This window comes from Tripterygium wilfordii, chromosome 10, assembly GCF_013401445.1.
Source record: "Tripterygium wilfordii isolate XIE 37 chromosome 10, ASM1340144v1, whole genome shotgun sequence".
NCBI classification, from domain to species: domain Eukaryota; kingdom Viridiplantae; phylum Streptophyta; class Magnoliopsida; order Celastrales; family Celastraceae; genus Tripterygium; species Tripterygium wilfordii.
The window spans coordinates 11107571-11117225 of NC_052241.1; the positions used below are offsets into that span (position 1 = coordinate 11107571).

The 9655-nt window shown below is 37.6% G+C and overlaps 1 long non-coding RNA gene across 1 annotated transcript; it reads left to right on the forward strand.

Annotated features, from left to right (window-relative positions):
• Window positions 1-2754: 2754 nt before the first annotated feature.
• LOC120006962 lies at window positions 2755-3169 on the forward strand. The gene is made up of 3 exons (XR_005470118.1): window positions 2755-2815; window positions 2932-3002; window positions 3081-3169. It is a non-coding gene; the product is annotated as an uncharacterized LOC120006962 (long non-coding RNA).
• The last annotated feature ends 6486 nt before the right edge of the window (window positions 3170-9655 follow it).

The window sequence follows — 9655 nt, forward strand, 5'->3', positions numbered from 1 at the left end:
TTTGATCTATAAAAAGGGGAGAGTAGTTTCTCTATTTGACTCGTTTCAAATAATCGGTAGAGAGTGTTTCAGAGTGGTGATAAGGAGCTGTAGGCACAGAGATTTGGTTGTGGAGAAAGGTAAGGTTTTTGGTTTAGTTAGATTTCTTATTTGATTTGACATGAAGTATTGTTTGTGATAGGTTTTGTTGCTCAAGGTGTTGGATTTGGTTAGTTTATTGTTGGGGTTAAGGATTGGATCGGATCGGATCAAGTTTTGTTCAAGGAAGTATTTTTTTTGGTAAGTTTCCTGTAAATCTAAGGAACTAGTTATGTTATGATTTTTAGTATATAAGTTATTGGTTAGCAAATCATAGTATGTATAGGGTTGTTAGTTTATGATTGAATTGTGTATATGGTTGACTAATGGTCTGGAACAACAATGGAAGATCCATAATTGACAATTTTCTTTGAGTTTTAATTGGTATAAGAACGGGATAGTCTTTTCTGTATGGGTAAAATCCAAATATGATATTTTTATATAATGCTTTGGGTTATATTTCATTTGTGGAAGACGTAATACGGTGAGGATTTTTGTATCTTTTAAATTAGATAAGATTATATAGTGAAACAATGTATGTCTTTACTCATAGGCAAACGATTTATAGTATCCGTGTTACGACATAAAACTTAGTTAATATTATCATGTGTTTTGGGTAAGAGATTTAGGTTGGTGAGATGGGTTCTTGGTGATTAGTACAATTTGTATGGGATATGTTTAGTGTTGATTAGTGATTTAGGATTGTTTGTGATATTTGTATTATGTTTTGGTTAGATAGGACAAGAGGACGAAGGTCCCGATTTGGTGTTCGATAAACGTAAAGGAAAGGCACCCGCCTAAAAATTTAGTAAACGCGAAAACGGTGAGGCGCCCTTATGCTATAACATATAAATTATTTTATGAGTTCTTGTAAAATGTTTTATAAAAGTATGTGAAGACATTTTTTGAATCTTTATTTGTGAATTCAATATGACATAAGAAATGTTTATGAAGAACAAGAAAATTATTTTGTGGGTTATGTATATAAATTTTGGATTATTTTCCAATGGTTGATTTGTGGTATTATAAGAGATTACTTTACTCGCAAGAGTGGAAACGATTGCTGAATTTTTAGTGAAAGATGCCTTGGAAAATGATGTTGAGTTTGAAGCGTGGAAAGTGTTGGCATTTGATTTTAAAAAGGTAGAATTTGTTTCTGAATATTGCTATTTTTTTAAAAACTATTCATGTACCTATTGATTCTATGTTGAGAATCTGGCGAAGTGATTTGTGAAATTTATGAAGTTAGCATGTGCACATAGCTACCCTCAACCCTGACCTGGTTGTGGGATTGATTTGGCCAAATGGGTGGTTCTATACGGACTCAGGCGATTGATTGAATTCGAGGCTAGTTTCGACCATACCTAGTATGGATTTAGTCTATGATTAAACCATACTCAGAAATGTGATTGGAGGCTAGTAACGACTGAGGCTAGTAAGGATTGGTTTATGACTAACCTTTACTTTGTGTACAAGAATTCTCTATGGACATGAACAGTAATTTCAAATGTTTTGAGTATTTATTTTCCTGAATTAAAGTGTATTTTGGAAATGTCATCTTTAATATTTTTAATTGATAACATAGTTGGGCTAACCTCTCCTACACGTTTCAATCGTGTAGAAAAATAATTCAAGATTTTCGGAGAAGAATAATAAGGATGTGGCCTCAATGATCGTGACTTTAGAATATTATTATTATTAAGTTTGTGTAAATTTGGGATATTGTAAGAATAAAACATATGTTTAATAATTAAGGTTGTATTTATTTATTTTATGCTCGATAAGGCTTATGGTGGTTGGGTCAAAGGTCACGAGATTGACTTTTGAACAATTTACCGCGCCATGTGACATCTTAAAATAGGGGTGTTACATTTTTGGTATCGAAGCAAAGGTTTAAAAGGCCGGTAGTAGGAAAAAAAATAATAACAAGAATAATAAAATATAAAATTTATGAGATCTAGGAATTATGAATATATGTTGAAGTCTGATTGGGTGAAATTTTGGTGATAGGTGAAATGGAGGACAACGAGTTGTGCTGAGTCGAAGAAGGATCCTTGATGACTTGGTTAGGAAATTAGGCTATGAGGATCCGGTTTATCATCAAGATTCGAGTGACCCAACTAGAGATTTAGAACTTTGGGTAGTGACTCGAAGGGGAGATGATACCACACCTACTCATGCTCTTAGTGTGGTAGTAAAGAAAATTTCGGGAACTCATGAGTACTATGTTCATGCTGCTGGACTTATGATTGAGGAAATCAAGCGACATGCCAATGTGGTGATTGAAGACCTTAACTGGAGTAAGATGGCGAGGCTTGAGAAACAACTGTACCACAAGAATGTGGAGGAAATGAGGCTCAAAGGTCGTATTTTCCAATTGAGAGAGTGTGAAAACCCAAAATAAAAAATAAAATAAAATGTGAAGTGTCCGGACACCCAAACAAGTGCCCGGACACCTCGAGCAGTTTTTGAACAGTTTTACACTCTGTCTCGATTTGTTCATAAAGTGTCCGGACACTTTATGAGCCGTCCGGACACTCGACGATAAATTTCGTTTTAAAACACATTTAGACAGTTATGGGTTACTATTTCTTACACATTTGACAGAGAGAACGCCGAGAGAGAGAGAGAGAACCAGAGAGAAGAAGGATTTTGGTGTGAATCAAGGAGAAAGAAGCTTGACTTGAAGATTTTGGACTTTCTAAAGCTTGGTTTTCAAGATTTCTTCAAGATTGAGGTCAGATTTCCATGGATTTCAAGCTAGGGTTTATGGGTTTTGTGGGATTTCGTGAAATTGGAGGTTTTGGGGTAAAAGTTTGTTGTTTAATCAAAATTTATGGATATTGATACTAGATTTGAACTTGGATTGAAGTGTGGAGGTAGGAGGAGAAGGGATTGAGCAAGGGTTTGAAGAATTGACTAAGGTAAGTGTCTTTATTGTGAATGTATGTGTTGAAATTGATATTGTTGGAAGGGAAATGATTGTAAATGTTATAAATTAGGTTACTTGAACTTGGAGAAGTGGTTGCTAGAGTTGTGGTGAGGTTTTTGCTCAAATGAGGTAGGGATTTTCTTAAACCTTAATCTCAAAATACTATTGGCTACCCGAATTGTGTTAAATTCATTAGTTTCCGCCTTTTTGTTCAAGGGGAAACAAGCCTTGGATTGTGTACTATTGTGAACTCAAATTGCTATGTTGTGTATTTAATGTTGAATGCATTACCCGTGGACACTCGGTCATCTATCGAGTAGTCGATATTCTTGATCACATGTTTTAATGAGTTTGCGCGCAAATAAATTTAGTTGTATAACATTCATGTGTGATGTTGCATTTGTGCATGGTGAAAGTGGTGGTTTGGATTTTGGTACGTACGTCAACGTGTACTAGTGGTTCCGGATATTTGGCTCTAGTGACACGGTTGATGGTACTTGTGTGAACATGCACTAGTGGTTCCGGTAATTGGCTCTAGTGGCATGATATGGAATATTTGTGAGAGCATGTGCTAGTGGTTCCGGTTAATTGGCTCTAGTAACATGGCTCGGTTGGACGTACGGATTGCATTTTGTTTGACGACATGGCATATTATTGCATAGCTTTATTTTTTTTTATAATAATATTCCGGCCTTATTACTTATTTTATATTCCTATTCGATATCCCTACTGAGCCTCCTGCTCACCGTTTTATTTTTCCCCTCCTCAGGTGATATAGGTACTAGCGCTAGTGCTCCGACTACGGATCAGCAGGAAGGAGCGTGACGCGGATGGCCTGGACTTGGGGTGGTTTGTTGTTTTATTTTGTGTGGTGTTTGATTAGTCTTTGGCTTAAGTGTATATTGGGATATATACGTAATGTGTGGGATGAATGATGATTTTGGATGGTTAGGCTTGATGCCTTGATATGTATGTGTGTATGATGATTTATGTTTGGGATGATATGGCCGGAGGCCCTGGATATTTAGTTTGGTGGTATGGAAAATTGTTGGTTTAAATTGTTATATGTTGTGCAGGAGGCATTCTCTGATATACGGGGAGGTGCTGCGGGATTTTTGTTTAACTTTGTGTTGGTATAATGGTATTTGAGTCCGTGTTTTGGGTGGCGGCACGTGGGTGCACACACGTGTTGCCAATAAGTCATGTTCCTGGAACGGGGCGTGACAGAGAGACTGAGCGAAGACTCAAAAGAGAGGTTGAAGATCTTGAGAGAGAGAAGAAGTTACAAGAAGATAGGAACACTCAGCTGGAGGAGAGGAACACTCAATTGGAGGGACAAGTGAATGATTTGCAACAACATAATCAACTTAGGATAGCTAAATTGGAGGAGATACAAGTCTATGTGGAAATATTGGAGGCACATCAAGTAGGCAATGAAGGAGAAAACTCGGAAGAAGAAGAGGATCCGGAGGAGGACCCATTTTTAGGGGATCCTATAGATGATGATCCTTTAGGAGATAATCCCTTAGTGGATGATCCTGGCGATGGAGAAGATAGTGGGGTAGATGAGGATTAGATGGTTAATTTTAGTTCGTTGTTAAATAAAGAAATATTAAGTGTGTGTAAAAAAAATAATTTATATATAATAAAAGTTTGAATTATGAAATGATGTTGAATACTATGTGCAATATGTTATAATAAAATGGAGTGATTTATAAAGCTTTATTGTAGCATATAGTAGATAAGAAAATTTACCTATGACATGTTTGGATTGTAGAATGTCGAGACGTCCCAATACCCGTAATCATCCTTATTCGTCTGATGAGGATCAAGTGGATCCAAGTGAGATGCCTCAACCAAATCCACTATTAGTGGATTATGAAGATAGTGATAATGATTCGGATTATGTTTCGGAGGAAGAAGAATTCGCTAACCTACCACTAGAAGAAGAATCTTACCATGGATCTTCAGAAGATGAGGTTGAAGAGAGTAATGTTCAAGTAAGACATGAGGAGGTCAGAAACAACAACTTGGACGATATTGTGAATGTGGTTGTGGTTCACGAAATGATGGACGAGTTGGACCTCGAAGATGCCCCAACTGAGATATACGGGGAACCGACTGTGCAACAGCCCGCAAGGGTTGATAAGGAAACTAAAGTTTTGAATTTGGTGAAATCAATAGTGGAAGCCGTCTCTCAGACCACACCCAAGGTTGGAGAAAGGAAGGTGTCGTATGAGTGATTTTTGAAGTTTGGCGTGAAGTAATTCCATGGGACTAAAAACCCAGTGAAGCTGAATCATGGCTTAGAAATGTCGAAAGGGCATTGGAAATGCTCAAATGTGATGATGTCAAGAAGTTAGAATTTTCTAGTTTCCTTCTACAAGGAGATGCTTTTAGATGGTAGACCTTATACAACGAGAGGCAATATAACCAAGCAGGAATCACTTGGAAGGACTTTACTATACAATTCAAGAAACAGTACTATCCTCCGAGCTATGTGGACAAACAAGTGAATGATTTCTTTGAGCTTAAACAAGGTGGGATGATAGTGTACGAGTATTTATAGAAATTTCAGGAACTTCTACAGTTCTGTGTTGGAATGTTCGTCTCAGAGGAAGCTAAGTGTAGGAAATTTGAGCATGGATTACGTGAGGACATTCAAGACTACACCAAACCATTTGAGTGTGTAGATTTTGAAATATTGCTGAGGAAGGCCTATATTGCTGAGGCAAGGTCTTTGAAAGGAAAGGATCAGTCCCAAGAAAAAAGAAAAGACAGGTGGGGCCCAAGTAGCCAAAACTCCAAGAGGGGTGGATACTCAGGGTCGAACCAATCTGGTGGGGGAAGAAGCTATTCTGGAAATAATACAAGGTTGTTTGAATAATAGTGCCTTAACTGGGAACAATAGCTTTGGTAGAGGAAGCATGGGACGACGAAATCAAAATAGAGGCAGAGGATTTAGTGGTAATAACCAGAGAAGAAGGACAACTTTCTTTCCTCACATTGAATGTTTTAAATGTGGAAGAAGGGGACACTACCAGAGTGACTGTCGCAGTAACCAGGGAAGTTTCTCTGTAGGATAAGGAACTGTTCAGCAGTCAAATCAACAAAGGAACCAATCTGAGACTAGAGGATCAGTTGCGTCAAACCATAATACTAGAGGCCGTGACACCGGATGTGGATGTGGTGGAAATAACCAAGGGGAGGCAAGCCAGTGGGCAGACCCCAAATCAATCTAGCAACCAGAGATGAGGCACAAACCTCTGGAGATCTTATTACAGGTACGATTCAACTGTTTAATCTTGAAGCTACCATTTTAATAGATTCAGTGTATCGTACTCATTTGTTAGTGAAGACTTTTCAAAGCATGCAGATGTTGAGTTAGGATGGTTAGACGATAAAATTGAAGTCATGTCTGCTTTTGGTACGACAGTGAAGTTGAAGAGAATATTTAGGAATTGTTTGTCAAGAATTAAGGGAGAATCATTTGTGATTAATTTGATACCTACCCAAATACCCGGGTATGATGTAGTAGTGGGTATAGATTGGTTAGAATTACATAAAGTGAAACTAGATTACGTTGCGAAGGAAGCAATTATCCCGAGGCTCGATAAGCCTACGGTGATTTTTGTAGGAGAAAGAAGAATTCTGTCAGGTTGTTTAGCAACTGTTGTTGAGATGACAAGATGGCTAAGGACAAGATGGCTAAGGAAGGGATGCATAGCGTATTTAGCTTATGTATTGAATAAGGAGGCTGTTGAACCTAAATTGGAAAGTATTCCGGTTGTTGTGGATTTTCCTAATGTGTTTCCTGAAGAATTACTGGGATTATCGCCAGTACGAGAAATTGACTTTGCAATTGATTTGGAACCTAGAACAAAGCTAGTGTCGATGCCGCCATATCGCATGGCACCTGTTGAACTGAAAGTGTTGAAGGTTCAATTGCAGCAGTTAATAGATAGAGGATTTATACGGCCTAGTGTGTCACCATGGGGTGCTCCGGTGTTGTTTGTGAAAAAGAAAGATGGGACACTAAGGTTATGTGTAGATTATAGGCGGTTGAATAAGCTAACATTAAGAATAAATATCCATTACCGAGGATAGATGATTCATTTGACCAGTTAAGAGGATCGACTGTGTTCTCAAAGATTGACTTGAGGTCGGGATATCACCAACTAAGGGTAAAAGAATCTGATGTAGATAAAATGACGTTTCGATCAAGGTACAATCACTATGAATTTTTGGTTATGCTTTTTGGGGTAACCAATGTGCCAGTTGTATTTATGGACCTTATGAATTGAGTGTTTCGGTTGTATTTAGATAAGTTTGTTGTTGTGTTCATTGACGACATACTTATCTATTCAAAGACGATTGAAGATCATGCAAGACATTTACAAATTATACTAGAAGGCAACGTAGGTGGTTGGAACTGTTAAAGGATTATGATTTTACTATTGAATATCACCCTGGGAAGGCCAATGTAGTGGTCGACGCTTTGAGCAAGAAGTCAGAGTTAGAACCAAGAAAGAAAAGATATGGAGTGACGAGTACAAAACCTAAAATAGAATTGTTGAAGATCGGGATTCAGATCGAAGGTGAAACCAAGGGTGGATTGGTAATGGCTCATTTTACTATTCGACCAACATTGGATGATGAGATCAAGGCAGAACAATTGAATGATACTAGATACGCGAGATGGTATGAAGCTGTAAAGAGTGGAGAAAATAAAACTTATCGTATAGCTGAAGATGGATCATTGAGACTTGGTGAGAGATTGATGGTTCCAAGGAATAAAGATTGACGGAAGAAGATCATGGATGAGGCACATTTATCTCCATATTCGATGCATCCTGGAGCAACCAAGATGTATCAGACTTTAAGGCCTCATTACTTTTGGCCAGCTATGAGTAGGTAGATAGCAGATTATGTGTCAAAATGTTTGATCTGTCAGCAAGTAAAGGCCGAACATAGAAGTCCTAGTGGCGTTTTAACTCAACCTCATATTCCCGAGTGGAAATGGGAGGACATCACAATGGATTTTGTGACAGGATTACCGTTGACATGAAACGGTAAGGATGCTATATGGGTAGTGGTGGATCGATTGACAAAGTCGGCTCATTTTCTACCTATAAAGATCATAGACTCTTTGGAGAAACTAACACAAACATATATAGATGAAATTGTTAGGTATCACGGTGTCCCAAAGGCGATTATATCATATCGTGATATGAGATTTACTTCAAAACTCTGGGGTCATTTAGAAAAAGCATTGGGAACTAAACTGAGTTTTAGTACTGCTTATCATCCACAGACGGATGGATAATCCAACAGAACAATTCAGACGCTTGAAGATATGTTATGAACTTGTGCATTAGATTTTCAAGGTGCTTGGGATAAATACATTCGGTTGGTAGAGTTTTCCTACAATAAAAATTATCATTCAAGCATTGGGATGGCACCATTTGAAGCATTATACAGTCGAAAGTGTCAAACGCCTGTATGGTGGGACGAGGAAGGCGATCGTCTATTGGCAAGCGAGGAAGTGATGGAATGGACGGTGGAAAAGATTAAAATGGTGAAAGAAAATTTGCAAGCTGCTCGAGACCGTCAGAAACATGCGAGAAGTAATCCGAAAAGTGATTTAGAATTTCAGAAGGGTGGGGGTGATCATGTTTTTCTAAAAATATCACCATGGAAAAGAGTTATGAGGGATAACAAAAGAAAGAAGCTGAGCCCCAGATATATTGGACCATTTGAGATTCTCGAGAGAATCGGTCCAGTTGCATATCGATTGGCGTTGCCCCCGAAACTGTCAGCGTTACATGATATGTTTCATGTATCCAAATTGAAAAAGTACGTTTACGATATCTCTTACATTTTGGCTTTTTCTTCTCTTTTTGTCTAACTCACTTCCTTTTTTCTTTGTGAGTTTCGGGAATATCCCCTGAACCACCAGTAGAATTAGATTCCAAGTTAAAACTTAAGACTGAGCCGGTGGAGATTCAAGATTACAAATTGCAGAAATTACGTAATAAGGAAATTCCATTAGTACTTGTATTATGGAGAAATGATGTGTTTGAGGAGTCAACTTGGGAACGTGAAGACGAAATGCGCAAGAATCATCCACAGTTATTTGGGTAGTTTCATCTACGGAATTTCAGGGACGAAATTTTTTTTTAAAGGGGATGAGAAATGTAATATTCCAAACTTTGGTGTCCAATAGCAAAACACCATTTGTATATTCAAAAGGTGACACTGAATATGCAATCTTAAAATAATTAAATTAGAAATTAAGTCTATAATGATTTTCAAATGAATTAAAATTATTGTCAAAAGATCAAGGCATTACTAGGCCATTATGACAACACGGTTGGTGTCCGAACAGTATAATTAGTGTCTGGACACCTGTGTCCAAAATTCTCAAAAAAATAGTTTAAGGGCATGTCTTTTGGTGTGCTTAGTTTATTAATTAGCAATGTTCGTTTAAACTATTGTAGAAGTGTTTAAGAGCTGGATTAATTGGGTTAGTGGTGTGTTAATGATAAGAGAGTTATAAGCATACCAAAGGGTGCAGGAATTAAACCAAATTTTGATCTATAAAAAGGGGAGAGTAGTTTCTCTATTTGACTTGTTTCAAATAAT